We start from the raw sequence: 26,824 nt of genomic DNA, 5'->3' as shown, positions 1-26,824 counted from the left end.
CTGTAATCTCCCATATAGGAAACCCTGCTGGCAATTGGCACAAAGGACAACTCCACTAGCAATCCCAACATAAATGATGGGAAGAGTCTTCCACAATAATGGATAGGGCTATGCGATTAATTGAAATCAAATCACAATCGCAATTTGAAATGTTGCGATTATATAATCGCAAGAGGCTGCAATGTAAATTTTTTTTTTAATTATTATTTAGCTACCCATACCCAGAGTAAATGTGTGACTGCCCTCTGTGTGTGACAGTCTTACTTGCCAACTGAGGGAGCATGCTTTCGATCTGACCGATCAGAATTGCAGAAACAATGGAAAGCGCAAACGAGTGATGGCATCTGCTGCTTTAGAAGCATTTGGCGAGGGAGGCGTGCACTTGTATTTTAAAATGCAACTACTTAAAAACGCAGAAACTGTGCACAATTTACTGCGTGTGTGTTTGCTGGGCAGTCTTTCACTGACACTTACAGCAGAAACCCCTGTTTCACTGTTATGGAGAAACTAAAAGTAAGCGAGTTTTCTCCTCCGCGTCCATCATGGAACAGCTGTGATTGTCACTGCCGTTTATCAGTGTCAGAGTGTTAGAGCTAATCCTAGCACTTTCTGGTGAGCACATGACAGGTCATAGGGGTGTAAGAAAGAAATCACTAGACAAGGCTCAAAGCGAGCAGGATATTTACATTTGTTTATTTGCCATAAATGCTCATGTTGTTCTGTGCATGTACTTTTTAAAGGCACAGTTTACATATCTGACTGTATTAAAGGACAAAATTGTGTTGCATATAGTATATAAATATAAATACTTGTGCTGTAAAATATACAATTGTGAATGGAAAGCATTGTCAATGCACCGTGATGCACAGAGAAATCGAATTGAACCGAACGGATGGTATGATAATCCTAACCGAGCCATGAGAAAAAAAAAATCGTAAGTAGATACTTTCCCCAAATCGCACAGCCCTAATAGTGAAGTTTTTCTTTAAGTTACTTCTGTCAGTTACTAAAAAGAATGGTGAGTGACCTAAAGCAGGCTTTTATAAAGCATTTAGATTGCATCATATAATAATTTAGACATGAATGAATTGTCTATTTGTTTTCCCAAATAGTTTTGATTAAGTTGACTTCAAAGGCTGGTTTAAGTCAAATATATTTTACGGAATAATTTGACACAACTTCAAATGCTGAAGCTTAATAAACTCAATTTCTTTGCAGCCGGTTTAAAATGCTTTAAAATTGTAAGTTAACTCAACTTTTTTATTTTAATTTTTTTTGTGGAGTACTAAAAGAGCACTAAACTTTTAATGCCACCACCTTGCACATAATGAGATGTTACATACCTTAAAATTCCCTGGTATAGCAAACAAAGTTCATCATATTTTATTCAGAAAGATTTCAATTACAGGTTTTGTTTTTCCATGCCAGATACAACACTGTTCTAATATGCAACAGAATCAATCTAATATCGAAAAAAAAGGGTGTTGGACGAGTTTTCTTCAACTCTTTGACAAAGATCTGATGTAAATTGCTCATCGTCGCAATCATTACGGCTGTAAAAATCACTCAAAATGACATTGAAACTGACATTTAGACACTTGATATTAATTAAAGCACAAAATCATACCTGAGATCATCATTACCATTGTTTGTATGCTATTATTCCAGCTGCAACATTGCAGAAATGAATTCTACTCTCACTTTTCACATTACAACTAATTAACATGAAAAAAATATCTTTAATTGCATATCGTGACATTTTATTGTGCCTTCATGGTTATGGACACTGCATACGGTGATATACAGAGAATGAAGGGCAGCACTACAGAGTTTGGTAGGACTTTTGGATGGCAATTTTGTTGCAATGTCATCTCTGTTGAGTTTTGCCTTCTGTGGCTGTTTACTGTGGACAGCGGTGCTTAATCTAGGAGGCCTGCTGGTGACCTGGCTATAGATTTAGCAGTTTGTTACACACTTGCACACACAGACACGGAAGTTGCACTGTGAATGCTTCATACTGTTAAAATGTCCCCTGCTTGGAGATACACATGAATAAAGACACATTAAACCCCTTAGCAAGGTGAACGCAGTGCTGATGCAGGATCATTTTGGAGAGAGAGAGAGAGAGACTGCAAACATGAGAGACGAGGGAAAAACGTCTCTAATTTTAGTCGCAAAGACTCAAAGGCCCGATATTCGCTTCTTTCTTTATTCGTTCCCTTTTTTGGTATGGGGTTGAGTGAAAGGGGCATGGGTATGGTTCCCAGGAGCAGTGGGTAAAGCAGCCGCTATCAGAGAGGCTGGACAGCCCAATTAATCAGAACTCACTCTGGGGAGCCACAAGCCTCTGACAGGGACGTTTTATTCTGGCCCGCCACTGGACACCCAGAAGTCTGCCATCTACACAACCACTGCGAGCTGCTTGGTTTTTTTTCCTGCCTCTATTTCATACGAGCTGCTCAATCTTTTCTCCCTCCAAACTCACCGCTGGCACACTTCAGGGACGCCCGAAGGATTGCGACGTGTGGAAAAATATTCCATACAAAAGTTATGAGTCATGGAGCTTACAGTACAGCACTCACTTCCTATGCAAAACACTTGATGAATTATTCATTATTATTGTTATTTAGACAGGTAAGTTGTATAGCAGTGTACTTTTATGACATTGACTAGTTTATTCAGTCAGAAAATGGTCATTTTGACCCTGCCATCAAATCCAATCTTGTATATCAAAAAAAGTAAATTCCAATATGAAAATGGCTTAAAATTTTCAACCAAGAGTACACACTTAGATATTGCTTGACGCTATTACAAGGTTTGGCATGCTGTCCTTGGAGAGAACCCTGAGCTTGGAGATAATTGAGCCCAGGGCTTCCATCTGGTCAATTGGCATGTAAAGGAGTCTGAGATCAGGTAGGTCTCGAGTAGGCATGGGCAGGTAAGATTCTGAAGGTATGATAACCTTGGATAAAAAATCCCGATTTCAGGGTTTGTGATTTACTGCTCTAAAATATATATTCTATTTAAATGTCTGGGTAAAAAGCAACAGCTTTTCCCCCCTTTGAACACAATATATTTTATTTTCAGAAACATTTATAATATTTTGGAACAGTAAACATGTCAGGCTAAATAATTCAAATGAATCAATGACTTCTACTGTCATCGTTTGTTTCAAAACACAGATTTCTTTTAAATTTAAAACAGCATTTTTGGATATCTTTTCTGCTGGAGACACTGTTGTCTAAAATAAATAAATAAAAATCTTAGGAACTGTATAGCAGAAAATGTTAGCGTTTTAAAACCATGACTTTTCCAAACTACAGTTTAACTTTATAGTCACATGCAGTTATTGTCTCATGGCTAGTTTTGAGAGCTCCAAAGGAGGAGATAGGGTGGAGCGGGGATTCTTCCAAAATGAAGATGAGGGCAGTAGGGTGAAATTGGACTACTTATTGTAGGCTTGGGTCAATCTGATTGTATTATTGTTGATTTATGAATGAGGGACCAGCCGCAATCTATCATATCCCATGTGCCTCTCAAAATTACTTTGTAAAACTTTACTTAGTTTGTTGTTTGATATTTTGAAATAGTATTATTATTTTTAAAGTTTGGTGTTGGGCTTTTTCACTGATTAAAACTAAAAAGAAGTTTCAGTTTCCACTTATTTTGCTATATAAAAAAATATTTTAGATTCTTGCTGTTTTTTTTATCTTTTGTTTAAAAATACATTCTGAAGGATGACTGAAGTCTGAAGTAATGCCTGCTGAAAGTTTATCTTAACTATCACAGAAACAAATTAAAGTTTAAAACTGAGCAAACTGGAAAGGTTATTTTTAAAGTAATACAATTTAGTTTTACTGTAATTTTTGTAAATTTTATCAAATAAATGCACCCCTGCTGAGCATATGCAGCCTGATGTCATGAGAAAATGTAAGTATTTTACATTTTGTCAGTTTAGTGGTCAATTTGTATGAGTTAAGTCGTACAAAACTGTATAATTTCAAAAAGGAGGCATGGCACCAAACCCCTTCCTTAAACCCAATCGATAAGCAAATCGTACTAAATTGTATACGCATGTCATTGTACATTCATGCGAATTCATACGAATTAGCCACTAAAGCAAAAAGTGAGATTGTGTTGGCATATGGAATGTCTTTCTGAACTTTTAAAAAACAATTATAAAATAAGTCTACCACCACTCTTTTGAATAGTAATGTGTGTGAAAAATGAATTCATAAAGGTGCTAGTGGAAGGCTTGAAACTTTGCATCAAAGGCGGCAATACCAAAACTCCAAAAATACAAATCTTTACTTTTTTAATTTAATGAATTTGTATTTTTGGAGCTTTGGTGTTGCCGCCTTTGAATATTTAATTTGCACCTTTTGCATATTTTGGCTGAGCACCCAGTTAAGAGGGCTGTGCGTGCTTCTGTAGTTTTTTCATTGAAACTTTGCATCACAATGGAGATTATTGGATCAACTGATACATTTCCCAGATAATGATGTGAAATGCCAGCCGCATTATGACAATTCTGATTATGTTTAATAATTGCACTTATATGGTATGATCAGATGATCAGAAAATGCTGCATTTTCACAATTTAACAACGTAAAGTCATTTTTGTATTTTAGAAATAATTATAATAAGCTGATATGGCACTTAGCCTATTAGTTTTTAAATATTTTAGTTATTGAATTTACATTCTGTAAATAATATAAAATTGTATTAATGATATCTATATTAAAAATAAAGATATATCTATAGTTTTAAAATTTTTTGCTCTTCAGACATAAATTTCTCTTTTAATTAACTAATTAATTTATTTATTATTATTTTATTTATTTATTTATTTATTTATTTATTTATTTATTTATTTATTCATTTTTGCTAGTAGAAGCCTTGAAACTTTTCACACCGTTGAAGTGATTAGAAATACTAACGTAAGACTCTTCCTAGGTATTAAAGATCAATCTTGTTAATGTTTGGATGCGAGTTGGAGACACTGATCGTAGACCAGTAGCTACAATTTTGAATTGTTCCCCAGAGCAGTAATCAGAAGCAGTAGACAGTGGAGTGTGTGAGATAATTCAAGTCTGAGTTGCTAGCATTTGCATTTAACTATAAATATACATATAACATGCCCATGGCCAAAGGAAATATTCTGCACATCCTGTGTCTAGACCTGCTTATCAATGTTTTTTTGTACCAAAATGCAGATTTGGTTTAAATATTGAAGACCGTAGCCCAGCTTGCACAGACTGGCTTAACACAAAAACACACACAAAAAAAGTCTCTTTGGCTCATCCACTACCTCTTGTTTGACATTTTCCAATTTTCTCCTTGTCGCTTGTTAAGTCATGGCTTTGGATTTGATTTGAGAGTGATTTTTATTTGTGTTCGTGTGGAGGGTTGTGTAAATCTGCCCACATCCTTCTGTAGATTTGCAGTCATATTTTGTCATCTGTCCTACTATTCCAAGTGAACAAACTCTTGATGTTGTTGATTTTATAGCCTCATTAAACACTGTTTTGCAGGGACCTGCTGCTCCCTTGTTCTTTTTCTCAACTCTTTGCTTGAAGTCTTGTAGGCAAATGCTATTGTTTCACTGCATCATTGGTTTACTGCAAATGCTATGGATAAGCAAATACAAGCAATATAATATTTGTAAATAAATATGCTCATGATATATAATAATATAATATAATATAATATAATATAATATAATATAATATAATATAATATAATATAATATAATATAATATAATATAATATAATATAATATGACAAGTCTTTGCTGAGGTCCAGCTTCCCGCCTCCGGCACTTGGACTGCAGCTCTGCACAAGACCTTGGCCAGTCGAGAAACAATCATGCCCATCTGAGCCTGGTTCTCTCGAGATTTTTTTTTATTCACTTTTGCCAAATAGTGAAGTTTTTTCCTCGCCGCTGTCAGCACTAGCTTGCATGGTTCGGGATCTGTAGAGCTGGGCATTGATGGATTTCTCTTCAGTGTTTGGACTCTCAGTAGTGATTTATTAAACCACACTGAACTGAGCTAAACTGAACTGAACTTAAATTTTGAAAAATGAACTACACTGTTTCAATTTACTATGACCTTTTATGTGAAGTTGCTTTGACACTATCTTCATTGTAAAAGTGCTATACAAATAAAGGTGAATAGAAAAAAAATCAAGTACACTTCTAGTTTTTATATTTTAATTATTTTTGGAAAAAAAAGCATATTAAATTAAAAATAGGCACTACTTCACATAGAACATTTAATGTATTTAATATATTTATTTATACTATGATTATTGTTGTTATTATTTTTATTTAACTCCAGAGTTGTTGACATTTCATAAATGACCTTATTTTTGCATTTACATTCATGAATTTGTCATACACTGTACAATTCTGATCAATTAATCCTGACAACATATGTTTTAGTTCATTGTAGCTTAAACATTTAATTTAGAACAAGGTTAACTTTAGTTTAGGACGTTATGCGCAAGCTCTTTTAAGCCCGTTTAATCTAATACAAGTTCAAAGGACTCAAAGTTAATTTGATTCACCCTAAAAATTTATGGCAACCAGTATTTTTTTTTACAGTGTAGTAATTTTAAAATGCAGAATTGTTGATGTTTTGTACAACTACACTCTCAGAAAAAAAGGTACAAAATTGTACCTTTTAGGGTACAAATGGCCCGTCACTGGGGTGGTACCCTTAAGGGTACAAATTTGTACCTCATTTTAAAGGTACAAAATTGTACCTTCTACATTTGTACCCTTTAAGGGACAATTTTGTACCCTAGACACTGAAGGTACAAAAATGTACCTTTTTTTATTATATAGTATTTTCAGGGTACTGACCCAGGCATTTTGATCCTTTGGTGACTGCATGCACAAATAAATAAATAAAATATTTTGGTTCACAGATGTCCATTTTTATTTATTAATGTAGAAATATTTCATTACACCTCACAACTGAATGTGTAAAGAAATAAAATTACACAGCAAGTATAAAGCAGACATGTAAAACAGTAAAAAGAACAATTTAGATAACAAATAAAAACTAAATAATCTACACTTAATACAAAGACCACAAGAATACTGTTTAAGATTTATAAACACATTACACAGGCTACATCAAGTAATGCACTTTATAAAGTCCAAAGTGTTTGTCTTTAGTCAGAATACTCAGTCATAATAAATAATTTGTCATCAACATTTTCTCTGAATTTCAGAATGAAGGCAAACTTTCTCTATAAATTGCTTCAACAGTGCAGAAAACCGAATACATCAGTAGCCTCTTCCTCAACATCAGTAGATTACTCCTCATCATCCTCAAGTGGAGTTGTAATTTGTTGTAACACAATATGTGTTTATGCTTTTGATAAACATGACATGTAAAGCACTCATATCTGGAAAATGTTCTTTGATAGTCATTAGGACCACAAATTATTTAAAAATGTGCTTTATGCATGAATGATAGCAGTGTGCTGGATTAACTTGATGATTGTGATTATCCCCAGAGCATGTAGAGAAACAAAAAACAAGGTTGATCACTCTGGTAACTGGAGTAGATCTAGGCTTGTCACTGTCCACCGTTCATTCAAAACATTCCACTGCAGAAACATCAAGGTGTTCTTCTAGTAAGATGGATATGTCAAAAATGTATATTCGTCCACATCATTAGCCCGGCCAATCGCAATCCCATCAACATGAAGACTGCCGTGACTCGTCTTGTTAACACAGTTGTCCAGTCGGTGGCCTCCTCCTGTACTTGAACTGTTGGATGTGGTGAAGATGATTCACTGTAAATGACAAAGCAATAATTACATTAATATCAGTCACTCTATCACTGATGAAGAGAAAATCAACATGCATAGAAAGTGAAATAATTAATATTCACTGATAAAAAAAAAAACGTATCACAGATCAAAAGACTAATATAAATTTCATTCATTCATTCAATTTCTTTTCGGCTTAGTCCCTTTATTAATCTGGGGTTGCCACAGTGGAATGAACCACCAACTTATCCAGCATGTTTTATGCAGCAGATGCCCTTCTAGCTGCAACCAAGTATTACGAAACATCTAGACACACTTATTCACCACACATTTATACACTACAGACAAATAAGCTTACCAAATTCAGCTATAGCGCATGTCTTTATACTTGTGGGGAAACCAGAGCACTTGGAGGAAACCCTCACGAACACTGGAAGAATATGCAAACTCCTCACACAAATGCCAACTGACCCAGCCGAGGCTCGAACCAGCGACCTTCTTGCTGTAAGGTGACAGCACTACCCACTGCGTCATCCTAATATAAAGAATATCAAGCATTATAAAATGCATTTATCACAGCATATACTAAACAAAAAACAACATACGCACCGGAGCACAACGAAATGTTGAAGTGTCTCGCTTAACAAGGCTGGCAACATGAGAAGTGCTGCTGTAAAATCAACTCCTGGAACATAAGATGTGGCATACAAACAAATATGAAGGAATCCATCCAAAGCTAGAATTTAATAATATTAATCAAGTGGAGAAAGTTTAGAAAGAGCACCTTAGAGTCAGGTCCATAGCATTCTTCAGTTGATCTCTCATCTTTCGATGAAAACCTAGAAAATAATTTTAAACATGTGGGTGTACATTTATTGTTGTTTGTAAGTAAAAACCTACAAATTTAAAACAGTATGTAAGCCATTAAAACCATGGTATAGATAATGAGACATACTTACATCTTGTAACTGAGCCATGCTTTCATATGACATGCCTTCATTGGTCTGATGCTGTTAGGCTGCATTCTGTTGTTCAATCTTGTCCTGAAAGACAATTGGAAACTTCAAAAACTTCTGAAAAGCAATAAGATAAAGCAATAACTATTTATTTATTTTGAGATATTAATAAAATAGGTAAAATAGCTCAAGGTACCAGTTTCAGAACAGATGAGACAAATTATTACACTAAAGAACAAAGTATAACTTAAAACGTCGATTTATACATTGTGGTATGTTAATAATTCTACATTAACATAAGTATAACGTTAAACGATAGTAAAGCACCAACAATTCTGGATATGAGAGTTTGTGGACACTCCTCAACATAATGTAACTTAGACACTGAAACGAAGATATGTAGCATACACACGCCACATTTGTAACTTATATAACCGTCTAAAATTACATTTCAGCGGTCAACCGTGGCTAGAAAATTGCCTCAAAATATAAAACATTATCGATAATTACAAATTTCCAGTATTAATAACAAAAGGTTTTATATCAAGGTATATGAAGACTTTAGTCGCGCGAGCTCCGGGCCACACCGCACATTACTCACGGCCTGATTCCGGTGCACGGATACGGCAGCGTCGGCTCGCTTCTGCCGCCGCAACTGGCCCGAGTGTATTTTGTTAACGTTAATTGGGTTGCGATTATATTCCGCCGTGGCAACACTTATTAATAAAGCAGTAACGTAACGTAAGATATAAGGCGCGAATACGTAACGTAGGCGATAAAGGGAACTTTTACACCGAGAAAACTAACAGCATATAGTACTCACCGTCTATAACGTTATATCCCTCGGTGACTTCGATATCACATTGTAGTAACTTCTTTAATAAGCTGCAGAAATCTTAGCAAACTCTATCCTACAGGCCAACATACACCAGGCAGTCCGGAGCACTTAAAGCGGGGGAAAGCCGAGACCCGAGAGTCAGACAAAATCAACAGAACACGGCTTCACATGTAAAAATGACACTGAAAATATATCTTTAATACATTCTTACCTGAAAAGTGTGGACTCCAAAATAGACTTTTCTTTGAAAAGCGTGCGAAGTTCTGTGTAAACAGCCAGCAGCCTCAGTAACAAACACTACTATAACGTCTCAACAAGCCAAATTCTTAAAGAGACAGCAATGCTGTCACTGCATGGTTCTTACTTCTTATTCTACATCACATATACTATAGGGTCTTAAACAGTAAGCAAAGACCAGTATTTACGTTTTTAATGATTAAAATTACATTCAATTATAAATTTAATTATTAACATTTTTGAGAAAAAATGTAATTTAAATACATGAAAAAAAATTTAATTATTAAAATATTTAATTCAATTTATTTATTTATTATATTTTTTTAATGATGTATTTTAGTATTAATGTTTAGTATTAATACATTTAAATTAGTGTTATATAGTGTCTTGATCTTATCATGAGCTGAGGGTACAATTTTGTTCCTATAGGGAAACAAAATATATAATTGTACCTTTATAGGTGCCAAATTGGTCCTTTACGGTACAATTTTGTATCCAAATGTGCTATAAAAGGTACAAAAATGTACCTTTCAAACCTAAATCTGGGCATTTGTACCTTTATAGCCCATTTGGGTACAAAATTGTACCCTAAAGACCAATATGGGACCTTTAAAGGTACAATTTTATATTTTGTTCCCTCTAGGAACAAAATTGTACCCTCATTGTACCTTTTTTTCTGAGAGTGTAGGTGTTATACATTTTAAATTAATTTAAATTCATTTCATTCAGGTTGCCAGATTTTACATAACACAATGGCAATTCTGAGTGCTTTACATAAACAAGAATAAAAGAAACAAGAAAATAAAAACGACAAAGAATTAAAAATTATTAAAAACTTATAAAAAACGGATTAAAATATGTTAAAACAGGTTTAAAAGAAATGAAAAAGACATAATAGTGTGATCTGTCGGATGCAGCACAGTGCTCATTTAGTAAAAGCACAGATAAACAGATGTGTTCTAAGTCCTCATTTAAATGTGCCAAATGTTGGAGCACATCTGATTATTTCTGGAAGCTGATTCCAGCAGCAGGGGGGCACAGTAGCTGAAGGTGCATTTACCCTGCTTTGGCTGAAATTTTGAAATTTCTAATTTACGTGATCTTGAAGATCTGAGTGATCTGTTGGGTTTGTATTCAGTAAGCACATCTGTAATGTATTGAGATCCAAGGCCATTATGTGATTTATAGACAAGTAATAATACTTTAAAATCTCTTCTAAATGTAACTGGAAGCCAGTGTAAAGACCTGAGGACAGGTGTGATGTGCTCTGATTTTCTGGTTCTGGTCAGAATCCTGGCTGCCGTGTTCTGGATGAGCTGCAACTGTCTGACTGTCTTTTTGATAAGGCCAGTGAGTTACATTTATCCACCCTCCTGGTGATAAAAGAATGAACAAGTTTCTCTAAGTCCTCACTGGAAGCAAAGCATCCAAGTCTTGCAATATTTTTGAGATTTTAGTGTGCTGATTTACTTACGGTCCCACTTTATATTAAGTGGCCTTAACTAATATGTACTTACAAGGGAATTAATAGTTTGCTACAAAGTACTTATTGTGTAAATACATGTATTTACTGTTTACTTATGCTTGATTAAATGCATGTATCTAATTACATCTGTATTTAACTTTTGTAATTACATTTGTAAATACACTATTGACCATCCCTTACACCTTAACCTACCCTTAAAGCTACCCATGCCACCATAACCCAACCTCTATTCCAACTCAAAAGCCCCACAAGTGTTCTCAAATACATTATAAACACAGTAAGTACATTGTATTTATTTTTTTATGTAAGTACATAGTTGTTAGGGACACTTAATATAAGTGGGACCTTACTTACTGCTTTGACATGACTACTAGAATTCAGGTCTGACTCCAGAATCGCACCAAGTTTCTTTACCTTATTTTTTGTTGTATGACCCCTAGCGCCAATGTACACATTCATGTAGAGAACCTCATCTCTGTTTCCAAATGCAATGACTTCAGTTTTGCATTGAAATTATGAATCATTGTGTTGTTTTAACCATTAAATAAAGCACATCACCATCTTCTACTTATTCTATTACTTGTTCCCCAGTGGGTCAATTAATTTCGCGTTCAATGCCCATTTCTACACCAGTAGCATAACAGCATCCAGCAGTAACATAAACGCCCACTGTGACCAACAGTAAAGCTATTTACTCAACAATACAGTAACTCTGAATGCCCCATTATTTAATCTCCAGAGCATCCCAAGCCCCCTTCATGTGACCCTCAGGTGCTCTGTGCTCCTCTTAGCATGTGTTGAGGTGTCTGCTCTGTGGCCTGTGGAGTGACAATAACCAGCCTGGTGTTTCCCAGACTCCTCTCCCATTACCTGAGTCTGTGTTCTCTCCTGGGGCCAAGCCTGTAAAAGAACACCGCGCTCGGAGACGGGCCAAAACCCCAAACAACAAACATGCTGTCTCCGAGTTAAACGGCCCCTGTGATGGAGGAGGCATCTCCGAGGGCTTTCTCTGATCACGTGATGCAATGTGGAACATGTCCCGCATTTATTTCTTTCCTTCGCTTTTTTTTCTTCCCCTCAGACATGGTGTCTTTTTCTCAGGTAGCTGGAGTTGAAAGCAGTTTTGTGGATTCAGGTTTGCATTTATTCAGTGTAAATACTGGAAGCTGGAAGTGTGGGAGGTAAAAGTGCTGTCTCTTTCTCTGTATTTCCCACTCACCCGCTGACAGGCGCCGGATGAATAAAACATTGTACAAGACATTGTACAGATTTTTTTTCTCTTTGGGAAGGAGAAAACTTGTCATTAGTTGTAAGTCTTCCTTTCAGTTTGGCCAAAAGATGATGGGAAAATTATACATTGCCTTTTTATATTAAGCTTCTTTGCTTTCTCTCTCTTAAATGTATGGTGCATTTATAGCCCATTTATAGTTGGTTTGTGGATTATTTATTGATTTGCTGATATACTGATTGGTTGTTGATTTATTTTTATTTTTTTGTCTTTTTTGCTCTATATTAAAGTCATGTGAATTTTGTAAACTGATTCACTGTTCATTAAAATATGAAATGAGAAATATAATAAAATATTTGTAATAATTGGATACTTTGTTGTTTTAACAAAGACTTATTGTATTAAACCTGATTTTATTTCAACTTGTTCTGCACATTATTGGAAAAAAAAAGCCTGACCTTGCAATATTTAGTTTTTGTTCTGACTATGTATTACAATTTGAATTTTGAGTAATTTTTGCAATAATAAAAACGTAATATATTGCAATTTTAAGTCTATATTTTAGTTAAAGCAAAACTAACGTTTTACATACCTAGCTTAAAGTAACTTAGTACTACATTTGGTTACTGTTTTAAGTGACTTAAAGGATCAAGTTTGTAAGTTTGACATCCAGTGGTTGAACTAGGTATTGCACTCATGGTTCAAAACGCACACAAGCGCAGATTGCCAGATTGACGACACCAACAGGAAAAACCAAGCCTGACTATTGAGTCTAAAGTCTGATTTAAGTTGTGTTCTAAAATAAAGCAGCAACACTTGATAGAAGGAATATTTTACATATTAAAAGGAGTTTTTGTTCTTAACATTTACAATTTAGGGTGACGCAGTGGCGCAGTAGGTAGTGCTGTTGCCTCACGGCAAGAAGGTCGCTGGTTTGAATCTCGGCTCAGTTGGCGTTTCTGTGTGGAGTTTGCATGTTCTCCCTGCCCTGTGGGTCCCTGTGGGTTTCCTCCGGGTGCTCCAGTTTCCCCCACAGTCCAAAGACATGCAGTACAGGTGAATTAGGTAGGCTAAATTGTTTGTAGTGTAGGAGTGTGTGTGTGAATGTGTGTGGGGATATTTCCCAGAGATGGGTTGCGGCTGGAAGGGCATCCGCTGCGTAAAAACTTGCTGGATAAGTTTGCGGGTCATTCCGATGTGGCGACCGCGGATTAATAAAGGGTCTAAGCCGACAAGAAAATTTCTTGCAGCTGAACATCAGGGTAAACTAACAATTTTTACATTGCACTTTATTCAGTGTTAAATGTTAATAATTTGTGAGTTTGAATGGGATTTTATGTGACATTTATTGACACACAACTAACAGCAGCAGCTGATAGTTCGTAGTTCAAAATAAAACAAACCATTTGAAATTGAACTTCAGAACTGTGACTGTGCAAGCCAGGGGTGTCAATCTCAATTCCTGGAGGGCCGAAGCCCTGCACAGTTTAGTTCCAACCCTGCTCCAACACACTTACCTGTAGGTTTCAAACAAGCCTGAAGGACTCAATTAGTTTGATCAGGTGTGTTTAATTAGGGTTGGAACTAAACTGTGCAGAGCTGCGGCCCTTTTGGAACTGAGTTTGACACCTGTGGTGCAAGCCAACATTAATAATTAATAATGTTATAGAGGTTTACTTTGTATTAATTAAATTAAAAACCTTACCATTTCGTTGGAGTGCAGCGAGTGCACTATTCTGTGCTTCTGAATGGCTGTATTTAAAATTGTTTCATCTGGTGCAAACAGCCAAATTGCTTAGCATTGCAAATCTCATCACATAGCATTGTTTGGACACTGGGTTACAATGTGACATGCTCACTTAATTTTTACGTTCATAATCTTTATATTATTTGCTAAGTAATAACCTCCTTATGTGGAACTCTGAATCAGCCTTATTTCGGAGGCTGTTACTGTTCACTGGAGGTCATATTTTGGTCATGAATGGATGCTTTGAGAACCTTGATGATTGATTGAATGAAATACACTGTTTTTCCACCAAGGCAATCTGGGGTGCTGAAATATAATTTAATAAACTGGCAATGGGTGGGTTAAAGGGACACACCTTCTTTCATCAAAGTTGTCCTAAACTATTTAAAACTTCTTTGATGCACTTCAAATGTTGACTACTATATAAACCGGACTCCACATTGCTGAGCATGCGGTGTGACTATTGCAGATGCACACACTGTGATATTGATGCTGAAAGATGATATTGTGCAGCCCTAATTTCAACCCAATCTTTTTAAAATAATGACTTCTTACCCAATGTCTAGATCTTTTCCAGTTATCTGGAGAAAGTATTTGCATATCACATAAAACAAAATTTTTTGTATTAGTTTTTCTCCCGTATTGCCGAGTCCAGTAAGTAACCAAGTTTACAAAGCTAAATTATTCTGAGAAATGCATCGATAGGCCATGCATTTGTATTAAACTAGTTCGTTTATTGCACCGAACCAAACACGTCCACATCGTACTGAACAACGAAAGCACAGTTGAAGAAACACCAATGTGTTATACTTTCTCTGTCTCATGTGAAGTGATGGCACACATCCAGCTGGGCTTTTTTATTTCTGTATTCTTGTTTTTCATTCTTTTCCCCTCTCTTTCTTATGCAAACTGGCATTGCATGCATCCAGCTGGGCCTTTTTCCACTTCGCGCTCTCTACCCGGAGTTCATGAGTCGTTCAAGCTCATATCTAATTAAAGTACTTGTTCAACGCAGTTTGTACATGTTCTCAGTGCCCTTGTCTCTGCCTGAGCAAACCAGGCCATGGTAGCAGTGTTGTCACAACCTGTATGCATAACTTACACTGCATATCTTTCAGATTTATTTTTGGGCTGCATTTGTACGAACCTATTGCATTGCTTCTTGAATTTTTCATTTTACAGCGCATATTCAAAGTGAATTGTCCTATGAGTGGAGCTAAAACATATGATGATTTACTACTTTTTTTTTAACATTTCTTGTTCAATATACTAAGACAAACCTTACCTATTTGGCTCACAAAATCAGCTATGTGAGTGCCTGTGGTTGCATGACACTTTTAAATGATAATCTGTTGTTTCATAGTGAGAATGGATAAAAGGAATTCTTGTGGTGTTTACAAACCTGTAATTTGGTTCTTTTTACCATAAAAGTAACATTTAGGCCTGTCCATATTAAATAGTCCCAGTTCAGATATATTTTCAAAACCGTTGCCATTTCTTTGTGGTTTGGCTGTTTGTATACACGCAAACGCAGTATCACATGTCTTGAAAAGTCTTAAATTCACTGAATCTTGTGTTGTGTGATTTAAACCATTTTAAACAGGTCTTCATTTTCCTCTGTCCAGGTAAAGCTACACAGTCGGGTCGACATCCATCCAGTCACCAATAATCCATCTTAATAAAACCAGAAAAAAAAAAAAAAAACTAAAAATAATTACACAGTTCCTCTTGATAATAACAGAGCAATATATCCCTTTAAATATTTTAATTATACCGCAACTTTATACTGAAGTAATGGGAAATAGACACAATATTTATAAATAGGCATGAAACTTAAGGTTAACAGAAATGCATTAGATTAAATAAAAGTTAGTCAATAAATTTACACCAAAATCCAACAAATATAGATTTTTTTTATTATTTATGTAATTGCCTTCACTGTAAATATGCTTTCAACAATGTTAAACTTGTTATTTAAAAAAAATTGTAGATTTTATATTTTTTATTTTTCTTGTTTTTACACATTAAAGATGTATCTACATGTATCTAATAATAATAATAATAATAATATATATATATATATATATATATATATATATATATATATATATATATATATATATATATATATATATATATATATATATATATATATATTTTTTTTTTTTTTTTGTGGCAATTATAAAGCAATAAAAGCATTAAAAAAATCATTAGTGTTTAGCCCCGTATAAGTCTAAAGTTTTTTTTTTCCCAATGGTCTTAAAGTCTTAAATTTGACTTGATTAAACCCCCAGAGACCCTGTATCAGATCTCTGAAACCAAAACTTTTTGAAAACTTCTCCTGTCAGGGTGAAGTTTTTTGAAAGCTCCAGGGTGTGGGTTTTTTGGATTGGATTTGTGTGATGTCAGATTGCGCATCGGGATCTCCGTTGTTCATAAGAAGAGGCTATGTGAAGGCTGACGTAACCAACATTATTCTGCTAATAACCGTGTTAACAGGGCTTGTAACATGTATACTGATTCATGGATATATATCCCACCTAAATGTGGAAAAGAGGCATCAAAATGCAGTCTGGAACCAATAATAACCTTTTTTTTTTTTTTTTTTTTTTTGAGGCTGCTGATCGGCCAACATGGTTTTACAGTTTTGAGTCTTATTTGGCATGCTCTTGACAGCTTCATAGGGTGTTTTTGCATTATCATGTGTATTTGTGCAGTTTCATTTTCATTGTCCTGGTTAAACTGCTGTTCACACTGTTATTTTAAGACTGAATCTAAAGAACAGCACCATGATCTTTTCCACTGTATAAAAATAAAGATCTACTGTAAGGGGCATTTCTGACATATGTACTGAACTGCAATGGGCAACATGACTTGCATGTCTCATATAGCTTGAGTGTTTTGCCCTTTGAAGGTCACATCTAAAGACACCATATCTAAACTTTGATTCATTTAGATGTCTTTAATCTGTGTTGTATTTATATTTCTGTCAAATCACTCCAGAGTTTGTTTGGAAGTGGACCAACTTAGCCTTTCATGCGTCTTGTTCAACTACTTTGAAGCACACCAAGCTTAAGATGGCACTGTTCACACTTATTCAAATTAACCGCACTAATAGAGCAGTCACACCAGAGTTCATTTTAATCAAACCAACCTGTCAAGTGTGAACACACCCTTACTGTAGATTTGGGCCTAGCGAGCCTTTTAATCACACTGTGACCTCTCCATATGCCCTAACTCATCCCATAATGCCCAGAGTCCATCCTCTCACACCCTGTGTTACCCGTGTCAATGTGGCATGGGTTTAATTAGCAGAGTATAAGGGCACCCAGCTGCCAGGTCCCATCATTCTAATGGGCACTCATACTCCATGCCCCTGGGGGAGCTGGCAGGTTCAGCTGCTCTCCCCACTAGCGCTCCTCTATGAGCCAGCTCAGCAAAGAGACAGTGTCACTTTCTGTGCAGGTTTCAAGTGTATAAACTGTGGAGTCTAAATGTATACTAGCGGAAATGCTTATGTTTTGACTCTTTTTGTATATATGTCTGTATGTTATATGTCTCTCTCTCTCTCTCTCTCTCTCTCTCTCTCTCTCTCTCTCTCTCTCTCTCTCTCTCTCTCTCTCTCTCTCTCTCTCTCTCTCTCTCTCTATATATATATATATATATATATATATATATATATATATATATATATATATATATATATATGTATGTATGTATGTATGTATGTATGTGTGTGTGTGTGTGTGTGTGTCTAAAATAATAGAATAAAACAATTTACATTTAATTTCAGAAGTTCTTTTTTATTGCTTTGAAGGGGTCATATACTGACTTTCTTTAATTATTAATTTGTTTTTCTCTTTGGTTCACTTATAACATTATCAAAATGAAAAAAGAGAATAATTTACAATGATTATTCTAATCAAATCAAACTGTTTGAGAAAAAGAATACACACACACAGAGCATAAATGATTTCAGTCTATTTGAAATTTCTGTGTCTAAATGTGCCTTGTTTGTAAATTGTGGAGTAAAAGAAGAAGCAAGTAAGGACAAAGTTCGGTAACACTTTATTAAGGAATTTAAAAAGCTTAAAAGTCCTTACTTTAGATTAGGACACAAAATTGGATGAAGTTAAGTTAATAAGCACTCTTAATTAACGTATAGAGTAACTGAAAAAAGTGTTGCATGCATAACTGTTGCAAACAATTTATATGTGTTGAATTTCAACAAACAAATTAAATTTAATAATTTTCAGCTTAATTAGTTTGTTTAAATTCAACACAAATAAATTGTTTACAACCACTTAACGTAAAAAAAAGAGTAAATCCAAGGAATCATCTTTGAATATTTTTTTCAGTGTATATGCCTGAATAATAAGATACATGTTTATTTGAATCGTTTATTAATCATTTACTAACTCATTCTGAATGATCTTAAAAACCCTCAACTACTCCTAAATACAAATGATTTGTAAATAATGTGATGAATAATTAAATCCTGAAAAAGTAAGTATGAAAGAACAATTATTAAGCAATTTAAAATGTGCTCAAGTCAAAAATAGAGCATTTGTATATGCAGTTATAAACTAGGGCTGGACGATAAAATCGGTATTGATATTTATTGACTAAACATCATTGTCATTATTGATTTAAAAAAATTAAGTAAAATAAAATAAAAAATTAAAGATTTGGTATGTGTAGTCACGGTATGAAGACATAGTTTTCTTAAAATGCGGCTGCTGAGTGCGCGCCCAGGAGGTAGTGCCAGTAATTTTAAGTTTGTCATTTCCAATGGAGGTATGCAACTTTGAAGTGAACCGCTGCATTTTCCAGCTGCACCTAGTTGTACACATCTCAACATCTCTGTATCGAAACTGCAGCAATGGTTTGTTCATTTGTCATCCTCTGAGAAAATGCTTGATGGTTGCCTAGTTATGAGAGATGCCAGGGGAGCGCAAGCAAAGTCCATTGTAAATAGTCAAGGAGTCCACGCACCTACTTGTCACTTCTGGTCAGAACAGCAAGATCCTAGATACTAGCGACCCATCTGAAAGATTTTTAGCATGGGGTAATGTAGTGAACTTCACAATATGTATTTGAATAATGATGGCTGGTTACTTTACTTGAAAGCTGAGATTTAATTACCATATTTTTACTGTATTGTTATTATTCACACCTTGAAGTTTGCTTTGATTATTCAGTATTTATCAAGTTTAAATTCTTTTAACACTTAAGTTTATTTTATTATAAATAGTTCAGATATTTTGTTTACGTTTTGTTTTTGACTAATAAAACTGTTTACCTTTGTAATGTTGGTAAATTAAAATAAAGTGGTTAAATAAAAAACCCTAACATTCCTAAATGTTTAAAAAATATTCAATAACTATCGATATTGAATGATATGAAACATGAAATTGTGATTTATTATTATTATTATTATTATTTTTTGCCAATATCACCCAGCTCTATTACTAGCATTTTTAATGTAGTTAAAGCTTAACAAACAATAAATTCACTATTTGCTTATTCTTAAAAGACGATTTGTAGTGTAGTTATTATAAAGCGTTACCCAATTAGTTAGTTCTTGCTTATGTTCATATTATTGTTCTTTAAGGTGAGATCATAATGCAGGAAACCAAGTCTTAGCACTGTATTTTGTAGTCTAAAGACAGTCTTTATCATTTAGTTCCTGTGTAGACCTGTATTTGGCTTTTGTTATTTACAATACCTACTACAGCAGAAAGACCAGCAGACAGGATGACACGATGATCTTTTTCTTTAATAAGAGTAATTTGCAAATTATCAAAAGAGCATCTTGTGCTGGAAGCATGGCAATATGAAGCTTTATTAAAAATAAATAGGATCAAAGTGTCCTAATTTAGTTAGTGATGGAATTATTGGAAAGTAAAAAAATAAAAACAAAACAAATCCCCGCAAAACTTTATTTATTTGAGTAAATTACAATTAGATTTTTGGACCCTCTTTGTGCATATATACAGGAGAGATTAAATATAACCATGTTCTCAGATCCATAATTGCATTTCCCCCTTCTTTATATGCTTTTTGATAGCATGGCAGTTAACACAATATTACGAATCTCAGCTGTGCGAGTTATTAAATGTCATCTACTATTTAGCTGCATAAGAAGCTTAAGTTAGAAATGTAATTTTTGCTCTAAGCTGAAGCTTCTGATTCAGCGAATTTAGTGCTGTGTGTTATTGATCGCTCCGTTGCTTCTCTGTAACCATCTGTCATGTTGTGAAGGGAGAAGCCCAAAGCAAGGCTGAGGGAACCCAGGACACTCTGACCTGAACAGAGCATGTCCACTTCACTGGCCTGTTTTTGTGCCATATTCAACTGCACAGCACAGCAACATTTACTGTAAAAATACTGTCATTACTTGTAATACTATAATATTTACAGAAGCCTAAACACACACTTTTTTATTTTGCTTTTCTTTGGATTAAAAGCCCAATACACTAAAAGTGAAATGCGGTGGATGGATGGATGGATGGATAAATAGATAATAATATAAAGAGTGAATATAGAGAGATGGATGGATAATAATATAAAAACTGTATAAGAAGAGAATGATGGATGGATGGATGGATGGATGGATGGATGGATGGATAGATAGATGGATAAATGCTGTAGATAATATAACGAGTGAATAAAAAGAAGATGGATGGATGGATGGATGGATGGATGGATGGATGGATGGATGGATAAATATATAATAAAAAGTGAATAAAGAGAGAATGATGGATGGATATGTGATGGATAAATTGATGGATGGATGATATAAAGAGTGAATAAAGAGATGGATGGATGGATAAAAGGATAACAATATAAACGTTGAATAAAAAGAGAATAATGGATGGATATATAATAATATAAAGATAGATAAATGGATGGATGAAATAAGAAAGATGGAATAAGAGATGAATGGATGAAATGAAGGAGATAGATAGATAGATAGATAGATAGATAGATAGATAGATAGATAGATAGATAGATAGATAGATAGATAGATAGATAGATAAAAAAGGACAATAATAAAAATAGACAATGTATAGACAATAACAAAAAGAGATATTAATAAATGGGTGAATGAAATAAAAAAGAGAGATGGAATGATTGATGGATAAATAGATAATATAAAGAGTGGATAAAACAGGATGATAGATGGATGAATAATAATATAAAGATTGAATAAGAAGAGAACGATAGATGAATGGGTGGATGGATAAATAGATAATAATATAAAGATGGAATGAAAGGGATGAATGGATGATGGATGGATATATAGATAGAATGGAGAGCGATAGATGACATGAAAGAGATGGATAGATGGAATGATATATTGATTGAAGGAAAGAGATGAGAGAGAGAGAAAGAGAAACAAATAATGAAAAAAATATAATGAAAGAAAGAGAAAACATGAAAGATGAAGAAGCAAGAGAATGAAAAATAAAATAAATAAATAGATAGAAAAAGAGAAAGTGAGAATAAAAGAAAATAAAAATACTGAATGAATGAAAGGAAAAGGGGAAATAATGAAAGATGAAGAAAAAGAAAGAGATAGAAAAAGAGAATGGAAAAGTATGAGAAATGAAAGTGAGAAAAAGAAAAATGAAAGGAAAGAGAAGGAATGAAAGGAGAATAAAAAATGAAAGTGAGAACGAGAACGAAAGAGAAAGAAAAATACCAAAAAAATGAAAGGAAAAGAATGAAAGGAAATGGGGAGGAATGAAAGATGTAGCAAAAGAAAGAGAGAAAAGAATGAAAGTGAGGAAATGAAATAAATACAGAAAGGAAAGAGAACGAATAAAGAGAATGTGAGAATGAAAGCGAACAAGAATGAAAGGGAAACTGAAAGATACAGCATGGTTGAAAGGAAATCGATTAATGAAAGAAAAAGGAGGAAGAAAGATGAAGGAAAAGAAAGAAATAGAAAAAGAATTAAAGAGAGAATAAAAGTGAGAAAAAGAAATACAGAATGAAAGAAAGAAAAGAAATTGAATGAAATAAACAAGAGAACGAATGAAAAGAGATTAAGAATGAAAGAGACAAAAATACAGAATGAACAAAAGAAAGAGAATAAAAAAAGAGTAAATGAAAGGAACGAATGATAGAAAGGAAAGAAATTATGAAAAAGAACTTAATAAAAAGAATTAAAAAGAGGCAGAGAAAGAAAAAAAAAAGAAAAAATTCTGATCGACCCAACATTGGTTTGTCATTGAGTCTGGTTGATATAATGGTTATTAGAAGAATACCTTAGTAGAATAGTAATATAACCTACAGTATAAACAGGACTGTATCATGTCTGTCCTAGTTTTGTCGGCAGCCTCTAATAGAGTGTGATTTGTGTACTGGTCACTGCTGTACTCACCGGTCCTCCAGCCACCACATCTGTAGCAGATCCCTGTGGAAAGTTCTGGGGGCATCAAGTGGGAACATTTCCCTGCTTTGTAGCCATCTGCCCCTGCATTTCCCTAATTGAATTAATTAGAGCAACAAACCTGACAAAACGCTCGTTAGAGGCACACTCCAGATTGTTGTGAGTCACAGTGAAGTAGGAGGGGCGGGAGGACAGCTGATGCTCCGCCCACTTTGACTGCACAATTAATCCAGCATGCAAAGTGGTTCATTTGTCTAATAGCTTGTTGATTTACAAGCAATGAACAATGAACTTTTGCTTTTGAGTATGATTACTTGATTGTAATATCTGATGGGTTCTGTTGATTAAACAAGATGTTTTTTTAAGTGGCTTTCAAACTAAATGTATGTTTTATAGTAATTTGTAAAAATTCTTAAAATAGTAATAACAAATAGTTTTACAATAATAAATTATTACAAATGTTTTATAGTAATATATTAGGTTGACCTTTAAGGTTGTTTTAGGTTGATTTGTTAATGGCTTAAATAATCACAAATGTTGTAATTGTTTCATGTGATTAAACAGTTTTAATTAATGATAATTAAATAAATAATAATTAAGTATTCATTCATTCATTCATTCATTCATTCATTTTCTTGTCGGCTTAGTCCCTTTATTAATCCGGGGTAGCCACAGCGGAATGAATCGCCAACTTATCCAGCAAGGTTTTACGCAGCGGATGCCTTTCCAGCCGCAACCCATCTCTGGCAAACATCCACACATGCACACAAACACACACACACTCATACACTATGGACAATTTAGCCTACCCAATTCACCTGTAACGCATGTCTTTTGGACTGTGGGGGAAACCGGAGCACCCGGAGGAAACCCACGCGAATGCAGGGAGAACATGCAAACTCCACACAGAAACACCAACTGAGCCGAGGTTCGACCCAGCAACCTTCATGCTGTGAGGCGAACGTGCTACCCACTGCGCCACTGCGTCGCCCCTAATAATTAAGTAGTTACATTTAATTAATAATACAAAATAATAATACATCTACTACTACTTATTGGATGTAGTTTAGTGATCACCAAGCTTGTTCCTGGAGGTCCGGTGTCCAGCAGATTCTAGCTATAAACCCTACAGCTATAAGCTCTGCAGGGCACCGGACCTCCAGGAATGAGATTAGTGATTCCTGTCCTAGATGGTTGACATCATCTTTTCACAGGTCTTGAATCCCATCAATGTCGTTGCACAGTCTCTAGAGGCCTCGGGATGGGCATCCCCAGAACAAAATTAGCATTCGCAATGTTTTTAAGCAAGATATTTTAAATGTCGGTGCGAAAATTAATGTTATGCTATAAATTAAAATGTGTTATATAACCAAACATGAAAACAAACATATGAAGCATAGAAGTATTTCTAACAAAATATCTGTCTCTCTCTCTTCTGTGCATTAAGACAGAAGGAGTGTGTCCAACAATAGGTTGTCAAGCCCACACACCTGCATGGAGCACACTGTTATTAATAATAATAATAATAATCTTTTTATTTAATTATTATTTTTAAATAATTTATATTATTGATATACTAATAATAATAATAATAATAATAATAATAATAATAATAATAATAATAATAATAATAACAATAATAATAAACTGTATTTTAAAAAAGTTGTATTATTAAAAACAAAATGTTCCCAAATCTTTTTTTTTTTTTTTTTTTTTACTTAACTGAATAACTCATAACTGTAAAGCTGTGTGTGTGTGATTTAGCTGGGTAAATGATTCATATATTTATAGAACAAGGTATACAGAATACTAAATGCATATTTATTGATGTGTGTATAATTATTTTTATTAAATAATATAATACATTTTTAAATTAATAATTGTCCATATTTATTGTCTACTGTTGACTAAAATTAAACAATTTAAATAATAAAATGAGAGAAATGTAATACTATACAGACAAACAGTACAAGTTTGAGTTTATCAGCAATATTTATCCATTTCAAATTCACATAAATATTTTTTGAAGTGTATTTAAAATGTTTGATCTGATAAACCTGCAAATCTGTCTACTTTAACAGTTGTAAAATATCTAAAGGATTGCCGCTGTTTGGACAGGGAACACTGAGTGTAAATACACTACCTGGCAAGTCTTGTTGCCTATCCAAGTTTTAGGAACAACCAATAATAACTTGACTTCTAGTTGATCATTTGGTCACAGAAGTGACTGATATGAAAGGCAAAGACATCTAGATTACACTTATTTTACCAAAATAAAATATGATTACTCTTTGTTTTGTAAATATTTAATTAGGACAGTGAGGTCTGACATTGTATAGACAAAAGTCTTGTCCCTTAATAGAAATAATATACAGTATAGAGTATAAAGTCATGGTGCAATGGAAAAAAAAATAATTAACTTTGTTTATGACTCCTATGAGCTTGGAGGACTGCATTCACACATCTCTGCAATGACTCAAATAACTTCTTAATAAAGTCATCTGGAATGCCAAAGAAAGCGTTCTAGCAGGACTCCCAAAGTTCATAAAGATTCTTTGGATTCATCTTTAATGCCTCCTCCTTCATCTTACCCCTCACATGCTTAATAATGTTCATATCTGGGGACTGGGATGGCCAATTCTGGAGCACACTGGCCTTCTTTGCTTTCAGGAACTTTGTTGAGGCTGAAGTATGAGAAGGAGTACTATACTGATGAATTTGCCCTCTCTTGTGGTTTGTAATGAAATGGGCAGCACAAATGTCTTGATACCTCATGGCGTTTATGTTGCCATCCTCTCTGCAGATCTCTCACACACCCCAATACTGAATGTAACCCCAAACCATGATTTTTCCTTCAGCAAATTTGACTGATTTCTGTGAGAATCTTGGGTCCATGTGGGTTCCAATAGGTCGTCTGCAGTATTTGTGATGATTGGGATGCAGTTCAGCAGATGATTTATCAGAGAAATCTACCTTCTGCCCCTTTTCCAAATGATCAACTTGAATGAACTTTTGTCAGGTAGTGTACATTTGTTAAAGCTCAGCCCTCTTGCTTGCCTCTTACCATTCCTCTTTGCGAGTCCACTGGAGTCAAGCATTAGGATTGCAGGACAGCTCGCTCTCTTTCTCTCTCTCTGACAGACAGGACGTCTGCCTGATGGGCTGTGAAGGGTAGAGGATTTAGCACTAATGGCAGGGATGCTAATGAAGGCATGAATGAATAACTAAGAGGAGGGATTGTTTATGAGAGCTGCAGGTGAGCTGAGGAAATGTGCAGTCGTGCTAGCAGAAGCTCTAACGACAGGCAGCTGCAAATTGGCAGCGGTGTTCCTGTGCTGTAGTGCGTTTCGCTGCTTTCCCATGTGTACACACACACACACACAGAGACACACACACGGACACACACAACTGTCATCCGGACTCATATCGTCCATCAAACTGGCATCTCAGACTGAGTGTGAGGCTAAAAGGCCATGCACCGATTGGCATGGGATGTCTGCTCACTTTAGTGCACAAACTGCTAAACCCTTTCCTTTTTTTCTTTTTGCTTCTGACCCATTTTTTGTGTGTTGTGTTTGTAAGCATGCAGGATTTAATGGACTTCTAGTAAAATGTATACATTTTCTGACTGTGTCGCAGATTTTTCTTCATTTATATTGCCAGGGAGGCACTTTCTCATTATACGTGAACTTATAAATAAAGGGTTTAGCATTAGGAGGTTTTTTTGGACAAACTGAATTTAAATCTTTAATGTCACATGATTCTTCAGAAATCATTCTAATGTAAGCGGTGCTCATTTTGTAAATAAATTATTCCTAAAATAAAATTTACCATGACTGATGTCCACTATGCAATTTCAGTTTTCCCGGATCATGTGGTCATTAAACAGTGAAAAATGAAAGGTCTTTGGGTATTTAGTGCCATATAACATTAAAGGTCAGTCACGGACAGTGGCGTTGCGAGGGGGGGCTTTGAGGGCTTAAGATCAGGGGAATATGTTGCACTTAAATGAAAATAGGTTGTAACCTTTTTTGGTAACACTTTATAATAACTACACACTATAAATAATTTACTAAGCATTAGCAAATAATGAATTCATTATCTGTTAAGCATTAACTCTACATTAATAGCCGTTAGTAAACC

The 26,824-nt window shown here is 34.7% G+C and overlaps 1 protein-coding gene and 2 long non-coding RNA genes across 6 annotated transcripts in view; 1 reads left to right on the top strand and 2 right to left on the bottom strand.

Moving 5' to 3' along the window:
• erbb4b (erb-b2 receptor tyrosine kinase 4b) overlaps positions 1 to 26,824 on the top strand; it is a 655,930-nt gene that overhangs the window by 42,752 nt on the left and 586,354 nt on the right. The gene's annotated exons all lie outside the window — the stretch shown is intronic.
• LOC137496495 (uncharacterized) lies at positions 6,921 to 9,958 on the bottom strand. Its single transcript, XR_015499758.1, has 7 exons — positions 9,794 to 9,958; positions 9,568 to 9,689; positions 8,748 to 8,831; positions 8,573 to 8,627; positions 8,398 to 8,473; positions 8,147 to 8,323; positions 6,921 to 7,812 (listed from the first exon to the last, which is right to left on the bottom strand). It is a non-coding gene; the product is annotated as an uncharacterized LOC137496495 (long non-coding RNA).
• LOC147835376 (uncharacterized) lies at positions 10,925 to 15,968 on the bottom strand. Its single transcript, XR_015499768.1, has 3 exons — positions 15,846 to 15,968; positions 11,656 to 15,629; positions 10,925 to 11,288 (listed from the first exon to the last, which is right to left on the bottom strand). It is a non-coding gene; the product is annotated as an uncharacterized LOC147835376 (long non-coding RNA).

The sequence above is a fragment of the Danio rerio genome, chromosome 9 (genome assembly GCF_052040795.2).
Source record: "Danio rerio strain M-AB ecotype USA chromosome 9, GRCz13ab, whole genome shotgun sequence".
NCBI classification, from domain to species: Eukaryota; Metazoa; Chordata; class Actinopteri; order Cypriniformes; family Danionidae; genus Danio; species Danio rerio.
Note: the sequence above shows the minus strand (reverse complement) of the source record. Positions and strands in the feature narration are given on the sequence as shown.